Source organism: Octopus bimaculoides, chromosome 5 (assembly GCF_046866305.1).
Source record: "Octopus bimaculoides isolate indiv1 chromosome 5, ASM4686630v1, whole genome shotgun sequence".
Taxonomy (NCBI): domain Eukaryota; kingdom Metazoa; phylum Mollusca; class Cephalopoda; order Octopoda; family Octopodidae; genus Octopus; species Octopus bimaculoides.
Genome location: NC_142932.1, coordinates 9,559,480 through 9,581,575, shown reverse-complemented (window position 1 = coordinate 9,581,575; position 22,096 = coordinate 9,559,480). Strand labels below are relative to the sequence as shown.

General features: G+C 37.3%; 1 protein-coding gene across 2 annotated transcripts in view; it reads right to left on the bottom strand.

Annotated features, from left to right (window-relative positions):
- The window catches only part of LOC106877308 (BAR/IMD domain-containing adapter protein 2-like), a 169,630-nt gene that overhangs the window by 134,778 nt on the left and 12,756 nt on the right, over positions 1-22,096 (bottom strand). Inside the window, exon 1 of one of the 2 annotated variants that reach the window (XM_014926177.3) lies at positions 859-1,484. The exons of the other annotated variant lie outside the window; for it this stretch is intronic. The gene's annotated coding sequence lies outside the window, so the exon portion shown is untranslated. Of the gene's footprint in view, positions 1-858; positions 1,485-22,096 lie in introns of those variants that run through there. 2 annotated transcript variants of the gene reach the window in all.

Here is a 22,096-nt window from a genome sequence, read left to right as displayed (position 1 = left end):
TATCATCGGAAACAAGAGCGCTTAAAAAGCACCAGCAATTGTTCCTGTTCCTGGGAGAACAAAACTTTTGGGTGCGAAGCATTTTAAATACTTTTCTGTGAATAAAAAAAATCATAAGAATTACAATCACTTTATTTTAGTAATATAATCTAAATTTGTATTATAATTTGAACGCTTTTCTTGTGACTAAAAGGTTTCAGAGCGTTTTTTTCTTTCAGACAGAGCATCTAGGATTATATTATAATTTGTATTATACTTGTTTGATTTATTTAAATGTTCAATGCTTTTCTATCACTAAAAGGTTTCAGACCGTATTTTTTTTTTCAGACAGTGCATCTAGAATTATATTATCTTATGCATTCGTGGGCCACTTTAAGACAATAGTGATCAAATTGCGGGAGATTTAGCTGTTATTTTTAGCAGTTCGAGTGATCACGCAGAAATCCCTAATGCTGAAGCCGTTACGTGTTTAATTAACTTGCTAGTAATATCAAATTTCCCTCAAATCACACCTTAACATCTTAAATAAGTGGTGGGGGAGCATCTATCACATAATGTAACCGTACAGACCCCTAAAAATCCGAGAGCAGGGTTCATCTGTAGGGAAAGCAACAGCTTAAAGTAACAGCTCAAAGTTTACGTAGGGTACGTTGAGAAAAAAGGGTTGTAGGTCGTGTATGCATGCGTGTGCGTGTATATGTATGTTTGCGAATATGGTGTCCATGTCTGTTATAGATGTTGGTGTGTGTATGAACGTGTGTTTGCGTGTGTGCATGTTTGTGTATTGTGCATGGTGGGGGTATGTATGTATGTAGTTTGTGTATGCGTTTAGAAAACAAAGTAGCCCTTGCAACTCACCTTTAGTAAAAACTTTAACTAAACTACAATAGCAGCAACAGCAGAAGTAGTAGTAGTAGTAGTAGTAACGAAATCGTCCAGTTGTATGTTATTGATTTTTGTTATTTTTTCTTAGTCGTTGTCGTATCTTTAGAGTGGCGGTGTCGGTAGTAGCAGTGGTGGTGGTGGTGGTGGTGGTGACGGTTTTGGTGTTATGAAGGCGACGGTGGTGTTAGCGTGGTTGACAGTGGAGGGTTGGGGTCATGAGTGGAGGGAATGCCGTTATGAGGCGGTGGCGGACGTAGTGGAGGTGGTGGAGGAATTTGTTGGTGGGGTTATAAGGGCGGTGGAGCAGAGATTGCGGGGTTAAAGGATGTTGTGCGTATGATGGTGGTGGTGGTGAAACGTGGTGCTGATGGTGATAGGAGTGTGATAGTGGGCGTGTAAGGAAAGGTGGATTGTGTGGTTGTCATCGAGATGATGGTGGTTGTGGTAGAAAGAGAGAGAGAGGGAGAGTGACAAGTAGAGGAAGTAAGAATGGTTATAGTGGTGGTGGTGGTATTGACTAGCAATTGTCGGCTGTACCTTGTTGTGGTGGCCCTTACTGTCGTCGCTGAGACTCTTGCGGTTGTGATGTTACTACTACTACTACTACTACCACCACTGCTACTACAAATACCACCTCCACTACTACAGCTATTACTACCACGGCTACCAGGTTAACTTTGATCAAGGAGACCTACAAACAGAAGACATTCTGACACCCTCCTGTATTTTCATGTTTTTTTTGTTTTAGATACTAAGACCACACTTTTCTGTGTCTTCCTTCCTTTTTTTTTCTTTTTTTCTTAGAGATTAAAAGGAAATTTGACTGCTATTTCTATCGGTTAGTCGAACAACCACGTAGCGACAGTACGACATTTATGTTGTCGTATGTATGTTTTACATATTTACTATCATGGATCACGTGATCAATTTTTTTTTTCTTTTTGTTGACCTCACCTGTAGTTCGATGTATTGAACAATAATTATTCAGGTGAATGAAAGTTCACCTGAATAACTTCGGACAATTCCGGTATCGCTCGGATAAATATTTTCCTAGTCGACTTCATTGGGAAGACACCTTTCATCTATTTGTTTCAATTATTGGGCTGCGGCAACGCTGGGACACTTCCTTGTAGGGTTTTTGTCGAACAAATCAACCTTATTGCTTAATATTTGTCTTTTACTTATTCTATCGGTCTGTTTCGCCGAACTAAGTTACGAGAACGTAAATCAACAGCGGTTGTCCAGTGGTGTGTGGTGGGGACAAACACGTGCTCGCGCGCGCGCACACACACACACACACACACACACACACACACACACACACACACACACATATAACCGGCACTCCGTCGGGTACGACGACGAATGTTCAAGTTGATCCGATCAACGGAACAACACTCTACAGACACGCGCACCCTTAACGTAGTTCTCAGGGAGATTCAGTGTGACACAGAATGTGACAAGGCTAGCCCTTTGAATTACAGGTATAACTCATTTTTACCAGCTGAGTGGACTAGAGCCACGTGCAATAAAGTGTCTTGCTCAAAAACACAACACGCTGCCAAGAATCGAACTCACGACCTTACAATCGTGGGTCGAATATCTTAACCGCTAAGCCAATCACCTTCACATAACGTTTATATTTGACAGGCTTCCACCCAGTTTCCATCTACCAAATTTTCTTACAGAGCATTGGTTGGTCAGAAGCTATAGTAGAAGATACTTACCCAAGGTGCTGTGCTGTGGAACTGAACCCAAAACTTCGTGGCTGCAAAGCGAGCGTCTTAAATATGCAGCCATGCCTGAATAAATATTTTCCATAATTTAAAAAAATTGTTTCTAATATAAGCACAAGGCTAAAAACTTTGAATCAGTGGGCGGTTTCCTTGGTGGATAAAATAGAAAGTTTGGCGGAATTTGAACTCAAATCGTGAAGAGCTGGCATAAATGCTTAAACGATTCTGCCAATCCACAGTTCTAACCAGAATCATTGAAATGGCAACCGATGAAGATGAGATCAACAAATGCAGTTGGTTTTTGTCACAAGTGCAACTGGCTTTTACCACAAATGCTGCTGGCCTCTACCACAAAAGCATTTGGTTTCTACCACAAGTGCAGTTGACTTCTACAAGTGTAGCTAGGTTCTACCACAAATGCATCTGGCTTCAACCGTAAATGCAACTGGCTTCTACCACAAACGCAATTGGCTTCTACAATAAATACAGCCGGTTTCTACTACAAATGCAATTGGCTTCTACGACTAGTGCAGTTAATTTTTACTGCCTATGCATCTTGGTTCTACCACAAATGCAGCTGAATTCTACCACAAATGTAATTGGCTTCTACTATAAATGCAGCTGGCTTCTACCACAAATTGGTTTCTATCACAAGTGCAGCCACTTACTACGGCAAATGCAACTGGCTTCTACTGCAAATTTGCTAGCTTCTACCACAAATGTATCTGCCTTCGATCACGGATGTAGTTGGTTTCTACCATAAACGCAGCTGGCTTCTACTGCAAATACAATTGGTTTCTACTGTAAATGTAACTGATTTCTACCACAAATGTAACTACCTTCTACCACAAATACAGCTAGCTTCTGCCACAAATGCAATTTGGTTTATATCACAAGTACAGCTACTTTCAAGCACACATACGATTGACATTTCCCACAACAGCAGCTAACTTCTTTGAAAATGCAACTGGTTTCTTCATCCTACATGAGTCTGAAAGTCACCGTAATTTTAAAAACGATGTACAAGCATATTTAGAAATAATACATTTCTAAATTTCTCAGAGAGATTTATGCAGTAGTGATACGATGAAGTAGTTGTATACTGTCAGCTTAATGTGACAGTCCCCTGTCAGCTTCCTAGGTGCAGCTTATAAGGTCTAATCAACAGTAGTATTATTCCCTTCAGGGGACTGTCACATTAAGTTGACAGCATACAACTACGATGTACAAGCAGTCTAAGTATGCAACTATAAAACAGAGATGCATAACATTTATATTGTACACTGCATGTTTTACGTTTTCCCTGCATCATGTGATGGTTTAACTTGAAGGTCACAAATAGAAGAGTAGGCAGGTTCTAAAGTTAGTGGGGAGCGAGCACATAAAAAAAAACAAGGTGCTGTGACACATACCAAACAATCTTTAATTAATTTCCTTTATATTACACGAAATATTTCATTAGTTATAATATACGTAATGGTATTCTACATACTCTTTTACTTTTTTTTATTTGTTTCAGTCATTTGACTGCGGCCATGCTGGAGCACCGCCTTTAGTCGAACAAATCGACCCCCAGGACTTATTCTTTGTTAGCCTAGTACTTATTCTATCGGTCCCTTTTGCCGAACTGCTAATTTACGAGGACGTAAACACACCAGCATCGGTTGTCAAGCGATGGTAGGGGGACAAATACAAACACACACATACATACATACATACATATATATACGACGAGCTTCTTTCCGTTTCCTATTTCTTTACTGCCCACAAGGGGCTACACACAGAGGGGACAAACAAGGTCAAAGCTTCTTTCCGTTTCCGTCTACCAAATCCACTCACAAGGCTTTGGTCGGCCCGAAGCTATAGTAGAAGACACATGCCCAAGGTGCCACGCAGTGGTACTGAACCCGGAACCATGTGGTTGGTGAGCAAGCTACTTACCACGCACCCACTCGTTTCAGTAACAATATCATTACGTATGAATCTTACAACTACTGACAATAGGTAACTTGAGCGTTAAAACAAATTTGAAAACTGATCAGTAGGGAACCGTCGCTCCCCTGTTAGCTACGTCACTAGTCAAATGATCAGTACTTTTGTTTCATCATGGCTGACAGTCCGATGAGGAGACAACTTGATACTTTACTAAAATGATATAGAATCCTCGGATGACCAAGACTTTCATGACAGACTGTTGTAAGTTATGGAGGGTGTTGGCTTGGTGATTGTGGATGGTGAGTGGAGGCGCAATGGCCCAGTGGTTAGGGCAGCGGACTCGCGGTCGTAGGATCGCGGTTTCGATTCCCAGACCGGGTGTTATGAGTGTTTATTGAACGAAAACACCTAAAACTCCACGAGGCTCTAGCAGGGAATGGTGGCGAACCCTGTTGTGCTTTTTCACCACAACTTTCTCTCACTCTTACTTCCTGTTTCTGTTATACCTGTAATTCAAAGGGTCAGCCTTGTCACACCGTATCACGCTGAATATCCCCGAGAACTACGTTAAGGGTGCACGTGTCTGTGGAGTGCTCAGCCACTTGCACGTTAATTTCACGAGCAGGCTGTTCCGTTGATCGGATCAACTGGAACCCTCGACGTCGTAAGCGACGGAGTGCCAACATGTGGATGGTGATGACAATAGTGATGTTATTAGTGGTGGTGGTGAAAACGATTAGGTGGCGCTAGTTGGGATTGGTTTGGTCCTGCAGTAAACCTCATGGAGGTGGGGTAGTAGTCAATATAAAGGAGGGCATTTAGCGATTTGTTGACGGTGGAGGGGTGTATGCACGGAGAGTGTAACAGTGAAATTGGTTGTAATGGTGTTGGTGGAGGCGGCGGCAGTGATAGCAGTGTTGGTGGTGGTGGTGGTGGTGGTTGTACTAATGATGAGTTGGTGGTATATTGAACGTGGTGGTTATTTTGATGGAGTACGTTTATTTTTGTTTTCTTTTTTGCTTCAGGACAATGTGATCGAACAAACCCAGAATGAAAGGGGATCTCTTCTGTTTGGCTGCCACTTTTCAATTTATTCAATTTTTGTTCCAAACGATTTTATATTTAGCGTATTGGTGTAGTTTTGTAAAGCAATCATTGACAGGAAATTCATTTTCACCGTAAATCAATAAATAAAAAGTTAATAGCTTTTAAAGTTTGCAAATTTTGAGTAAATTTAATCAATCGAAAGCCACGTGCATATAGGTGCCTGTTTCCATAGTAATCAGTCAAGCTGTTACCAAGCTGCTTACCCACGCAGTCATTTTCGCTTATTATTTTGAGTAAAAAATTATCAAACGTTAAACCTCTAACTTTTTTTTTAATTTAATTTTCTAGGAAAATAAAATATCTCCTGAGATTCAGCTTAGAAAATTACATCAATACACCAAATTTTAAAATTTTGACCAAACTAAAATTTCCACAGGTGCAGCCAAACAAAAAAGATTTATGAAATCCAACCACGACTATCCCACCTTCGAGAGGAAGGGATGGATTCTAGGACTACATATCTTAAAGCGTATCCTTTAACATGGAGTGTGATTTGAGGAAGATTTGGCTGTCACTTTTAGCAAGTCGAGCGACCAGGCCAGTGTCTCCTGATAGCCAAGATAATTGTAGAGGACGTCGAAAATGTAGCGGTGGTTGTGTTAGTGGTAGTGTTGGTTGTTGTAGTTCTTGAGGTAGCAGTAGCGAACAAGAATTTGGAGAATGGGACAGCGGCAGCAGCAGCAGCAGTAGTAGTAGTAGTAGTAGTAGACAAAGAACAGGCGTGGTGCAGAATAGAAACAAGGTCTGTATGTAGGTCCAGTGGGTGGAGGTATAGAAGCAGGGCGGAAAAAGAGATATATATAGAGAGAGGATGAAAGACAAGAAAAAAATGAGAGACAGAAAGTGATAGAGAGAGAGAGAGAGAGAGAGAGAGAGAGAGAGAGAGAGGAGGGAGAAAAAGTAATATAGTATAAGAGAAAGACACAGAGAGAGAAAGTGAGCGTGAGAAAAAAGCTCATTTTGTGACAGGTCAATGGTCAAGCACTGTGATGTGACAAGCCAGGTAGAAGGAAAATAAAGGTATGTATACATAGACGCCAGTGTGTGTGTGTACATATATACCAGTACTTTTAGATGAATATGTGTTTATATATATATATACACACATATATATGTGTGTGTGTGTGTATGTGTGTGTGTGTATATGTTTGTGTGTGTGTGTGTGTGTGTGTGCGTGGTTACATAGAGAAGGAAGATAGTGGGACACTACATCCATTGACAGATAAAACACGTAAAGACTGTGCAGGTTATGTACGTGTGTTTATGTATGAATGTATGTATGTATGTATGCATACATGTATGGCAGTAATTATGCAAACATTCACACGTACATATATGTGTGTGTGTGGATGTGTGTGCTCCAGCATGACCGCAGTCACATGACTGAAAGAAAGAATAAAAGAATATACATATATATTTATATATATGTAAATATGTGTGTGTCGTATATATATATATATATATATATATATATATATATATATGTATATATATATATATATATATATATATATATATACACATATATATATATATATATATATATACATATATAGGTTTACAGTTATTCAACTATCTCTTTCGCATTCATATATTAACAGTTTAGATCTTAATTATTAAAAATATGAAACCATTATTCTATGCTCATTTAGTTAAATGTAAGGTAGAAATTTAAATGTAATAAAATGTTTTAAAAGAAATTCAAAGTGCCTACCTGGTAACTGTAAACCCACTTTTGGGCCACCCAATATATATATATATATATATATATATATATATATATATATATATATATATATGTATGTATGTTTGTATGCATGTATGCATATGTACGTATGTTTGTGTGTGCGTGTGTATAGATAGATAGATAGATAGATAGATAGATAGATAGATAGATAGATAGATAGATAGATAGATAGATAGATAGATAGGCGCAGGTGTGGTAAGAAGCTTGCTTCCCAACCACACGGTTCTGGGTTCAGTCCCACTGCTTAACACTTTGGGCAAGTGTCTTCTACTATAACCTCGGGCCGACCAAAGAATGGTGAGTGGATTTGGTAGATGGGAGCTAAAAGAAGCCCGTTGTGTGTGTGTGTGTGTGTGTTTGTCTCCTCATTAGCGCTAGAAAACCGATGTTGGTGTATATACGGTCCTGTAACTTAGCGATTCAGCATAAAAGTCCAATAGAAGAAATACCAGGCTTAAAAAAAAAAAACAAGTCGATTTGTTCAACGAAAAGGTGGAGCTCCAGCATGGCCAGTCACATGACTGAAACAAGTAAAAGAATATAAAGAAATATAAGAAATTAAAGAAGGAAAAATGCACACACTTTACATAATTTTAAAATAATTTTTAATATATCGACCGGTTTCACTTTCGCTATTCATGACATTAAGATTTAATTCTTTAAATACGTATTTTCTTAAGAAGGAATTTTTTGGTCCATGTATATATATTGGGTCATCCCATAAATAATGCAGGTTTTTCTATACTTCTTTTATTTTTCCAAATTATGATAAACAAATTTCTTTTTTAATCTAAAATATACTCTGCTTCACTTTCTACAATGCTCTTCCATCTATCAGGTAGACTTGCAAGGCTCCTCTTCCAAAATTCGCTTGTCCGTGACGAAAATTACTCCTCCATTACTGTTCTGACCTCGTCTACAGAAATCATATTTTTTCCGTCCGAATGATTTTTGATGTTGCACGCGCACACACATGCGCATTCATTTATATGTATATATGTATATTCGCATGCATACCAGTATGTGCGGACACATGCATGCGCGCGCGCATGGGTGAATATACACGCGCATAACAAACGTTGGGGATTGGTATGCATTAGGGGTTAGTAAGCGTTGGGGGTTGGTAATTGACGATCCTGCTCATGGGGTTAGTTGGTGGTGGTGATTTTGGTGCAGAGTAGCAGTTATTACTAAGGTGGTATATCCGGGTTGTCGACAGTTAGAGGCCTGAAATTTGCAAGAAGGCCATACCTCTGGTGATAGCGATGCGATAAATCGTATTTTTTGTTGATGGACACTGCGGGTTTTTGGAGGACATGCAGTTTTTCACTGAGGCAGAGCTGGCAGTTGGGGGCGTGGGGTGAATATGGTGGTGCTCAGTTGACAGTAGTCCACTTGATACTGGATGTACCATCCCGGAGATCACGGAGTCTCCAGAGAAAACGAGACAGGAAAGAAGAGTTCTCTTTGTCCCTGGATCTGAACGAGTGCATATGCTGGGAGTATCTTCCCTGGAAGTCATTAGCTGTCATACCCGTATAGTACCTAGTAATGTTATCGGTTGGTGTAAGGGTGGACCTGTATACTACGGATCCTGAGAGGCAGGATCCCTTTAGAGGGCACATGGTGGAGTTCCGATGGCTGCAGGTTGGTGTTAGGAATGGTGCATTTTTACGTCTGTTAATGCATGTGATGTTAGATGCTATATTGTGGAAGAAGCTCCTTTTAACGCATCGCACGGTCGCCACAAAACATGTAATATAACATATGAAAGGGCTCGGTATGAGAGATGCTACGAGCAAGTGCCAGTAAAGGTAAGAGAGAGGGACAGACAACCGTTATATATATATATAGATAGATAGATAGATAGATAGATAGATAGATAGATAGATAAAGAGTAGGTTTATTAGCATAGTGAACATTGTGTCTGTGTGTGCGTGCATGCGGCAATATAAACAATACAATGTGTATGACGGACCGTCGTGTAAAGAATTTGTATACAACAATATGTGTGTATGTGAGAGAGAAATACCAGTTCATAGAAGAGGTACACAAGTAGAATGTCTATACAAGAAGTCGTGGCCAAGTAGCAGAGCTGTGGTGTCACATGTGTGTGAAGTTGAGCGTCAATGCTGCGATCGGTTACTTGGTACAGAAGATTCTCGCAGTTTGTTCTAGCTGTTAACTCGTGGTGGAAACAATCCACTCAAACAGTGTCGAGATGAAACCGCTGTTATTGGTGCGTGTACTCTGGTGGTGGTGCGGTGGCGGAACTGTAGTAGACAGTACATTGGTGGTGATGACGTCGTCGCTGGAAACTGGCTGGAGCTGTGTGTGGTCAAACGACCAGACCTAAAAAGGTCTGTGTCCGCGACAAACTGGCGTAGAGCAAACAGGCTTATTTATAGATGAAATAGGGCTCATCGGAAACGCAGAGAAATTCTCTCACGTGACCTTATCGGAAGGCCACGATTGGACGGTATGCACCCTGGCGCGAAACAGAACTGTTGACAAATGCCGCGCAAATAAGAACCAATCAGGGTGATGAACACAAGGGGTCCAAGCGGTCGAAAGCTAGATGTTAGCCGCCACGTTATCATTTGTAAATGAATGCCCGAGAGGTTTCACTACACATACATACAAACATACATACAGGTGCAAGCGTGGCTGTGTAGTAAGAAGTTTGCTTCCGAACCACAAGGTTCCGTGTTCAGTCCCACTGCGTAGCACCTTGGGCAAGAGTCTTCTACTATAGCCTCGGGCCGACCAAAGCCTTGTGAGTGGATTTGGTAGACGAAAACTGAAAGCCCATCATGTATATATTTGTGTATAGTGTGTGTGTGTGTGTGTGTGTGTGTGTGTGTGTGTGTGTGTTGGTGTATTTACGTCCCCGTAAGCTTGCGCATCGGCATAAATAAGTAGTGGAGTCAATTCATTCGACTAACAGTTTCTGAAGGCGGTATCCCAGCATGGCCGCAGTCTTACGACTGAAACAAGTAAAAGATATACACAGACAAACACATAGATAGATAGATAGATAGATAGATAGATACAAAGACAGGATTCCAGTGACACGGAAAGAAAGATTGGGTCACTGCACCAGACAGACAACTGTGTAAGATGACGTGTTGTGTACACATCTTTTATTCGCATTGAACCAGAGGGTCGTCTACCTGTGCATTTTGTCGATTAAAAATAGCTGCTAAATTTTCCTGAAATCACACAGCTCATCGTCTTGAAGAGAAGGACATAAATAATATATAACCGGATTTTAGTGAGTGTGACAAACATGCAATGATATCAAAAGGTTGGCTTCGTTACAATAGCAGTGGAGTTGGAGGAAAATGGGTGGAGTATAGACGTGGAAATAATGTGTCGAAAAATAAAAAGGCTGAATGGCCACAGTTGGTATGATTTTGATCAGGTGTACGAGGTGGGTGCTGAAATTTTCCTGGTTTTAAGGGTGTCGCGCAAAAAAAGCCTTATTGGAGACCCAATCTTCAGAATTTAAAAAAAATTTTTTTTACAGAGCTTAGAAAAACTGGAAGACCGCTGCAATAAGTGTGTGAATGTTGAATAAAATCGTAATTAACTGAACCTATAGTATTTTCTTTTATCCAGAGCCAGGAACTTTACAGCACCCCACCCCTCATACAGGTGTATGCCAAACGTCAGCAGAGAGAGAGAGAGAGAAGAGGAGTATGAGTCATAAATGAAGTAACAAAGCAAAGACAGGTAAACAGACAGAAAGATTGACAGACAGAGAAAGAGGAAAAGGGATTATTTTCTCGGCAAGTCTTCTTTAGGAACAAGTAAAGCAGAGTAAATGGTTGACTGGGTATTATGTCAGTGTTATTGTGTGTGGTATGTTTTATTTTAATCCAGTGTCTCATAGGAAGTGGGTGTCATGTGAGAATTGGAAAGAAGGCTTACAAATCGTTATGTTTAAGAAAATGAATGGAAATTACTCTTTTATACTCTTTTACTTGTTTCAGTCATTTGACTGTGGCCATGCTGGAGCACTGCCTTTAGTCGAGCAAATCGACCCCCAGGACTTATTCTTTAGAAGCCTAGTACTTATTCTATCGGTCTCTTCTGCCGAACCGCTAAGTTACGGGGACCTCCTAAACACACCAGCATCGGTTGTCAAGCGATGTTGGAGGGGACAAACACAGACACGCAAACACACACACACATATATATATATATATATATATATATATACATATATACGACGGGCTTCTTTCAGTTTCCGTCTACCAAATCCACTCACAAGGGTTTGGTCGGCCCGAGGCTATAGTAGAAGACACTTGCCCAAGGTGTCACGCAGTGGGACTGAACCCGGAACCATGTGGCTGGTAAGCAAACTACTTACCACACAGCCACTCCTGCGCAACATCTTGGCGTAGAAACAAGAAATATCTATCTATGCACAGACAGACAGACAGACAAACAGATATATATATATATATATATATATATATTAGATAGATAGATAGATAGATAGGTAGATAGATAGATCTTTTATCTATTGTTTCAGTCACAGAACAGTGTCCATGATTGGGCATCACTTTAAAGGACTTAGTCCACGGGTCCTCTACCATTTTTTTTTCTATCTATGGACCCTTTTCATTACTATTTTATTCTTGTGGACCCCCTATAGCCATTCGATGTTTAAAAGCTAATTTTATAAAATGTTATTTATCAATGTTTTTACACATTAATTTCTGTCGGTTGAACCATGTAAAAATGTTAGAGAAAGAAACCTGTAGCAGAAGTGATTTACCCTCATTATGTGTGAGATGTTTTCGTTTTGACTCATCTAGGTTCAAATACTCAAAAATGGGCTCCACAAGCCCTTTTTGTTCCAGCAGATCACATGATCTCGTGATTGAACGAACCTATCTGGACCAACAGTTAGTTCATTTTTCTTTAGGCAGTAAATTAATCACCAGCTCCTGGGAGCCTACTATTTTCGGTCAAACTAAAGCGTTTGACCAGGTGACGAAAAAAAAAAAATTAGTCTAATAGGTGTAAAACAACTTGCTGGGAACGAATATGAAGGAAAAAAAAGGCGCGCTCGCGAACGAGGAGGTGGAGAGAAGGCTCGGAACATTCACATGCTGAATGTTCTGAGACGCCTCACCGGAGCCCAGAAACAAAAGAAAAATAGTGTAATAGATGTAAAACGACTTGCGGATCTTTTTTAAAACGGGGCCACATTTTTCATTAACGAAACACTTTGAAACTTGGAACACTGGTAGAATGGGTCATATAAAACATCTTTTTCTCTTAGTCTTCTTTAAAAAAAAAGAAATCCCTAAGTTATTCCATGTTAAAGTTGTCGTATTTCTGTAATTTCAACCAATCACTGACGTCCATTCAGCCGATATACATTAAGTGCCGACTACATAAACAAACGATTCTGAAACAATTAATCCTAACCCTAACCCTAACTCTAACCCTAACCCTAGGGTTAGGGTTAGGGTTAGGGTTAAAGCAAATTTAAAATGAAAAAAGCAAATAAAACGAAGAATCGTTTGTTTATGTAGTCGGCACTTAATGTATATCGGCTGAATGGACGTCAGTGATTGGTTGAAATTATCGAAATAAGACAATTTTTTACATGAAATAAATTCGAATACAAAAATATTTTTCTGTTCTATAACACAAAATAGATAAGTATACGAAGTTTGAAAGTCTTTCGGTACCAAAAACACTACGTAAAACATTAATGAAAAATGTGGCCCCCGTTTTAAAAAAGATCCCGACTTGCTCTGAACGAATATGAAAAAAAAAAAAAAAAAATGCGCGCTCGCGAAAGGCGGGGTGGGGAGAGGACTCGGAACATTCACATCCTCACACATCGTCAGTCCATGGCCTCTAAACTATAGTGTTTGACCCGAGCTCAAAAACAAAAAATAATTAGTGTAATAGGTGTAAAACAACTTGGTGTGAATATATATGTGTATATATGTGTGTGTGTGTGTTCTCGATATTCTTTCAGAGCAAGTTGTTTTACATCTATTACACTATTTTTCTTTTGTTTCTTGGCTCCGGTGAGGCGTCTCGGAGCATTCACGATGTGAATTATCCGAGCCCTCTCCCCACATCACCCCCCCCCGTTCGCGAGCGCGCATTTTTTTCTTCATATTCGTTCTCAGCAAGTTGTTTTACTCCTATTAGACTAATTTTCTCTATTTTAGTCACCGAGTCAAACGCTATAGTTTGAACCCTATTGGTCTATAAGATCGACAGTTCTTGGCTTCCCGATGTCTTTGACACTCGCCACTGACGAAACGCAACTCGTTTCTGGCAACGATGTATCTGACGCCAGCCAGTCTCCGTTTTTTTTTTCTCCTCCACCAGACGTCGTTGCTGTATGAACACCACACGACCAACAGACCAACGGCTGCCTTTAAACACCACCAAACAGTACATCAACTATGTCTACAAGATCAACAGTCCAACCTAACCACGAAGTGTCGCACACATCCTTGTTGTAATCTGTTATGTTATGTTAATTCATGTATGGCAAACACTGTGTTTTATAACGGAGAATAAATCGTTGCTTTCCAGTTCAGTTTCAATCTCACGTCATATATCCATTTCCACATTTCTCTTATTTATCATCTGCCGTTATAAACCTCTTTCTTGCAATACATACCTATACATACATCTAAAGCAAAATTTTTTCAGGGACCCTTAAAATACTACTGTGGATCCCCGATTTACTATTTTGTTGTGTAAACCCCTCAAAACTTTTATATGGACTCCCTTACCCCGAGATCATATGAACCCTGGTTGAAAATCAGTAGTTTAGTCAAACAAAACGACCTCAGTATTATTTTTAAAACCTTGTACTTGTTCTATTGGTCTCTTTTTGCCAAACCGTTAAGTTACGGGGACGTAAGCAAACCAACACCAGTTGTCAAGCGGTAGTGGAGGATAAACACATACGAGGAGGTACAGAAAAATCCCTGGCTTTAAGGGTATGGCGGAAGGCCTGGTTGGAGGCCCAGCCTTCCGAGTTCTTTTAGAAAGCCTGATGGACCTCTGCAATAAGTGTGTGAATCTGAGAGGGGAATATGTTCAATAAAATCATAATTAAGCTAATCCTCCTGTATTTTCTTTTACCCAAAATCAGGAAGTTTTCAGCACCCCCCCCCCCTCGTATACATACATATATATTACAAATTGAGATAGATAGATATAGATAGATAGATATCTTTCTTTTATTAGCCACACAGGGCTGCACACAGAGGAGACAAATACAACTGTAGAGCTTTTCTTTAAAAATAAAAAGGTAAAATAAAAATAAAAAAATCCGATCAAAAGAAGAAGAAGAGGAAGAAATCGCCAACGGCCCATGTGTAGTTACGTATAAATTAGATAAAGCTAGTTATGGCCGGTGTACGCAGTTACCCATGGTTTCACGTCCATAAAGCCCTTGGCTTTACAGCTTTTCTTCAGACTTGGATAACCCCATAGACCGGCCATAATTATCTAATTTACTCTACTGCCCTATAACTTAGAATGTGCTTCTCTTTCAGGTTTATGATTTACTGACGAGATAGATAGATAGATAGATAGATAGATAGATAGATCTCAGTTTGGTCAGTGTGTCCGTTCTTGTTCTCTTTTAAAATTTTTAATAAAAAAAAAAAAAAAATGAAAGCTAGTTGCAGCCATTTTCCTTTTGATAAAATGCTTCAGCAACCACGATATCTGATGTGCAGCTATAAATCATACAGGCTGAGTGCCTACGTAAGAGACTTCTTTTTACTTTTTGTTTTATTAAAGTGACATTCTGCTCGTTGATTTATGTCACTCGTTCTATAGCAATAGGGATGAAAGCGACTTGTCAACATCTGCATTCTTACGTTGCCAAGTGGAATTCATCACTTCTTTGGAGTGGATTTAATACACTCCTCGTTTCCTTGGGTGCTATGTTGTATTGTGGAGTTTGTTTAATCTTGTGTGTGTGTATGTGTGTGTGTGTATCGGCGCAGGTGTGACAGTACGGCAAGAAGTTTACTTCCCAACCATATGGTTCTCGGTTCAGTCCCACTGCATAGTACCTTGGGCAGGTGTCTTCTACCAAAGCTCCAGGCCAACCAAAGCCTTGTGAGTGGATCGGTAGATTGGTAGACGGAAACTGACAGAAACTCCTCTATATATAGATAGATAGATAGATAGATAGGGGGAGGGGAGGGAGAGAGAAGGGGAGGGAAAGAGAAGGGGAGGGAAAGAGAAAGAGATGTGTGTGCGTGAGTGTTTGTGTCTGTCTTTGTCCCCCGCCACCGCTTGACAACCAGTGCTGGTGTGTTTACGTCCATCTTTCTTCACCCATTCCCTTCCGGTCATTTCAAAATGTCACCACATGTGAATCGTTGGCGATTGTCTTCTTCCGTCTTCTTTTCTGTTTCTGAAGAAGAGCGTTGCTCGAAACCCTAAACCACCTTTCTTTCCTTCCCTGAGCGTCTGCTAATACTTTACATGTACCACGTCCTCGCATTGTTGTGTTTTATTTATTTATTTTTTTGGTGTTCTTTTTCTGGATTTACTATGTGTGTGTGTGTGTGTGTGTGTGTGTGTGTGTGTGTGTGTGTGTGTGTGTGTGTGTGTGTGTGCATGTGTGCATTCTATCTGTCCTTCTCTTGTCTCCAGTCCTACAGGACATTTTCATGTTTCTTTGTATTACCCCATGTCAGTCTGGTTTGCGGCTTTTTTTTTTGTTGTATATGTATATTTTATTTTGTCATGTTTGTTTTCGTCATCGTCCTGTACATTCGTTAGCTATTCCCAATAGCTTTTCGTCACTGGCGCCAGCAAACGAAATAAACACAACAGAAATACTTTGCAGTCCATTTGGTTTTATTCGTGCGTGTGTGTGTGTACAGTAATTCCTCCCTTTACGAGGAGACGCTTTATGAGACCCCAGGTTTACTATATTTATTTTTCAAGCACAAGGTCCAAATTTTGAACGAAGTACAAAAGTTTCTACTTCCATAACAAATGCTTCTGCGTGTTACCGAGAAATTTATAGAGAGCGAAAAAGAAAAGTTTCTTCTTAGCAAACAACTCTAGACTTGTTTTTTAAAAAGAAATCTACAAGTCTGTCTCCGAGTGCTTGTGAATCGGTGATCGTGTCTACAAGTGATGGCGTGCGCGAGTCTAGTGTGAGTGAAAATGATTAAGAAAACGATTATAATAATATTTTTTATTACAAATTATCTTGACATTCCTTTTACTTAACATAAAATATTCTTTATAATCTACTGTTGTTTTATCGCCATTTATTTACGAGTATTATAAATTTTATAGGTAAAATATTTTTTCTGCGAACGAATTGCAATTTATAACATTGCAACTATGGGAAATTATTGCTATGCTTAGTGAGTTTTCGCTTTACGAGCGGTGTCCGGAAACAAATTAACTCATATCCTTTTCTACTCAAGGCACAAGGCCCGAAATTTTGGGGAAGGGGGCCAGTCGACTAGATAGACTCCAGTACGCAACTTGTACTTAATTTATCGACCTCAAAAGGATGAAAGGCAAAGTCGACCTCGGTGGAATTTGAACTCAGAACGTAAAGACAGACGTAATTAACTAATATATCGAGACATTACTGTATGTGCTTGTTGATTTTCTCTGTCTCTTTTTAGATCTTGCTTTTCAAGGTTATTTCCTAAGAATTGTATTTTTCTTTATATCCTTTTCTATTCGCCAGCTCAATAAGTAGACGTCTGTTCCTGTTTCTGGATTTGCTTGACTAGATTTTACTTTGCTAAATCGTATCCTGTTCTAACTACATTTGCTGATTTGTTTATCGCTTGTTAACTGTCTGATTCATGGTTTCACACATTTTGTATGTTTGTCAATAGCCATATTTACCGGTGTATTGCCCTGCATCTAATGAGTCCGTATTACGGATAGGAGATCGAATATTATTGGCCAGGGAGCCGGATGATGGACATAAGTCAATAGCTCTTTTCTGTTTGGCTGCCATTTTTCAATTTTCTTCAATGTTTGTTCCAATTGATTTCATATTTACTGTATTAATGTAGCTTTGTAAGGTAATCATTGACATGAAATTAATTTTCGCCATAAAGAGTTAATAGCTTTTAAAGTTTGTATATTTTGAGTAATTTTAGCCAATCGAAAGCCAGACATATAGATGCTTATTTCCATAGTAACAAGTCAAGCTGTTACCATTTTTTACCTTATTAAATTGTAGTCATGAAATGTGCTAAATAATAATAACTAAATAGGCCTTAAATCACGCACCAATTTTATTTTGGGGTGGGGGTAGCATAATCGTATGAATTCTCGTGTGTAAAAATTTTCTGAAAATTCCCAAAAAATAAAAAAAGGGGATATATGGCGTGCATAAAGCAGAATTCTGCCTATATTTCTGTCAGTTTGCCACAATAATTGTTACTAACAATAAAGTATTGGTTTCAAATAGGTTCGTGGGAAGGGGATCAACCCAATACTTGAACTGGTGCTTATTTCACCGACCCTGAAAGGATAAAAGACAAACTCGATGCCGGCGATATTTGAACTCGAAATATAAAATCGGAAGAAATACCGCTAACCATTTTGTTCGGTGTACTAACGATTTCGTTGCTCGCCGCCTTTACTAATAATGGCTTCAAATTTTGACGCAAGGCCAGCAAGTTCGGGTGATGGGTTAATCGATTACATCAACCCCAGTGCTCAATCGGTACTTATTCTATCGAACCTGAAAGGATGAAAGATCAAGTCTACCTCGGTGAAATTCGAACTCAGAACAAAGTAGAAAGAAATATCGTTAAGCATTTTGTCCGACGCGGTAACGATTTTTCCGGTTCATTGTCTTCTCTAATAAAATATTGTTTTCAAATTTTGGCACAAGGCCATCAATTTGGAGGGAGGGGGTTAGTCAATTACATTGACTCCCCCCCCCCCCTCCAGTGCTCGATCGGTACTTATTCTATCGACCTTGGAAGGATGAAAGGCAAAGTCGACGGGATTCGAACTCAGAACATAAATTCGAAAGAAATGCCGCTAAGCATTTTATGAAGTGCGGTAACGATTCTGCCAGCGCGCCGCCTTTATTTATAACGAACTATTGAAAACAACTCAAAATATCACAAAATTTGTTTACGGTACGTACAAATCTCAACACATTGTTCCTCGGTATACATAACCCACCCATGATATGCACCTTACATTATTTAATAGCTGTATTACCTTTAAGAAATAGTTTTTGAAATTATTTCAATGAAACATTCTTCCAGAGAGCTGAAAAGAATTTTTTTAAACTCCATTCACATGCAATGAGTGGAAGAAAACAAAATCAAAGCAGAAGTGTACCAAACTGGGGGCTGATCGCGGTTATGTAAAACATGGCGGACAAAAATACGAATTTTACATCCTGTATGACAATTATCTTAAGCAGAATATAAACGACTACACAGTTAATTTGATAAATTTATGGTTTCACGCTTTATTCCAGTATACTGTCACAGCATTGTATTTACATGCACAGACTCATATTTTCCTTACAAAACTACGTTAAAATATCTTTTCAATATGCGTGTAACAAAACTACTAAATTTATGTTTCCCACAGAATATCCAAGTAAAAATAGGATGCGTCTTATGCTATACTGCACATAATTTTATAACCTGTTTTTGCTAAGGATGTCGTGCTGTCTTTTAAAAATTTTTAAAATATCTGTGGGAACTGGGTCGCGTTTATGCTTGATATCTTTAAACTGTCAAAGCCTTCTGTGGGCTAAGCGATTATTGATCCATTTTGTTGTTCCGCTAGAGTTAATGCTGTTGTACCTCCATTACTATCTCCGCTGCTGTTGTCAATTTGGACCGAACTTTCAAAAATTAAAACATTCTAATCTCTGAATACTAATATTATTTACTTTTAATTGTTTCAGTCATTGAACTGCAGCCTCGCTGGTGCAGCGTCTTGAAGCGTTTCGTCGAACAAATTGACCACAGTACTATCTTTTAAATCTAGTACTAATTCGATCAGTTCCTTTTGCTGAACCGCTATGTCATAGGGATGTAAACAAACCAACACCGGTTGTTAAGTAGTGGACAGAGAACAAACACTATGACACATCAAATATACATACACACACACACACACAGACAAGTATGTATATATGTAGACAGACAGACACATGACCAAATTCACGAATAGGTTCGTTCGAGTGAGAACTGTCGTGAGTCGTGTGGTTAAGAAGTTCGATTTGCAACCATGTGGTTTCAGGTTCAGTACCACAGCACAGCACTTTGGGCAAGTGTCTTCCACTTTAGCCCGTCTAATATGTTGTTAGTGAATTTTTCCGTAGACACAAGTGCGGGGCATATCTCGGATTACCATTATATAAAAGTGGCTCAATCTATCATTTTCAGGCGCAGCTGTGTATTAAGAAGTTTGCTTCCCAACCATATGGTTCCAGGTTCAATCCTACAGTGCAATACCTTAGGCAAGTGTCTTCTACTATAGCCCCGGTTAACCAAAGCTTTGTGAGTGGATTTGGTAGACAGAAACTGAAAGACGCCAGATGTATGTGTATATATATTATAATTTTCTTTCGAAAACCGTAGAAGTGCTCAAGTCGAATCCGAGGCGCTAGACAAGTATAATAGATACGATAGAAAAGTTTGAAATCAGACAGGCTACGATTAAAAAATACATATACGGGTCTAATTAGGATAAAATAAGAATTGTCCAATCTGAAACATATATTGATATATTAGAAATATATACATATATTTATGTGTGTGTGTGTGTGTGTGTGTGGAGAGAGAGAAGTGTATCCCAACACAGGACAAAATATAGGAGAATTTGTTTGGGGGTTTGAAAATGCATCTGAATCTCAAAACGTGTAATCGTTTTTAAATTTTGTAATAGATTTATTCAAATACCAAACCGGTTTCGCCTATTTTTTTTGTTTATCAATGGTAAAACATATATATGAATAAGGAGCTTAGGAGAGTTTAAATTTACAGGGAAAATTCAGGAAAACGTGTTTAAACGATCAGATATTTAAATATTCATAAAAATTTCATTTAGTTTCACAGAGATCAACAGTAATAAACGTTTAAATGTTCGATAAAGATAATAATATAAATGACTGGAAGTTCAGTCATATTGAGTTTTTATATAAGACAAAAAAAAAAAGAGGAGAAAGAGAAAAATATGGAGAGAAAAAAAAATTTTTTTTACAATTTCTGTCTTAGTGCATGAAGGAGTTCGTCGATTTCTGCCGTACTACATGAAGTTTTTTCTTGCTCGCTATTTTAGAGTTCGAAATGTTTTAAGTAAAAATAGCTTAGTATATATATATATATATATATATATATGTGCATACAAGTATATATATATATGCATACAAGTATATATATATATATATGCATATATATGCATACAAGTATATATATATATATATGCATACAAGTATATATATATATATATATATATATATATATATATATATGCATACAAGTATATATATATATATATGCATACAAGTATATATATATATATATGCATACAAGTATATATATATATATATATATATATATATATATATGCATACAAGTCTATATGTATATATATATATATATATATATATATGCATACAAGTATATATATATATATATATTCATACAAGTATATATATATATATATATATATTCATACAAGTATATATATATATATATATATATATGCATACAAGTATATATATATATATATATATATATATATATATGCATACAAGTATATATATATATATATATATATATATATATATGCATACAAGTATATATATATATATATATATATATATATATGCATACAAGTATATATATATATATATATATATATATATATATATGCATACAAGTATATATATATATATATATATATATATGCATACAAGTATATATATATATATATATATATATATTCATACAAGTATATATATATATATATATATATTCATACAAGTATATATATATATATATATATATTCATACAAGTATATATATATATATATATATATTCATACAAGTATATATATATATATATATATATTCATACAAGTATATATATATATATATATATATTCATACAAGTATATATATATATATATATATATTCATACAAGTATATATATATATATATATATATTCATACAAGTATATATATATATATATATATATTCATACAAGTATATATATATATATATATATATTCATACAAGTATATATATATATATATATATATTCATACAAGTATATATATATATATATATATATTCATACAAGTATATATATATATATATATATATATATATATATATATATATATATATATATATATATATTCATACAAGTATATATATATATATATATATATTCATACAAGTATATATATATATATATATATATTCATACAAGTATATATATATATATATATATATATATATATATATATATATATATATATATATTCATACAAGTATATATATATATATATATATATATATATATATATATATATATATATATATATATATATATATTCATACAAGTATATATATATATATATATATATATATATATATATATATATATATATATATATATATTCATACAAGTATATA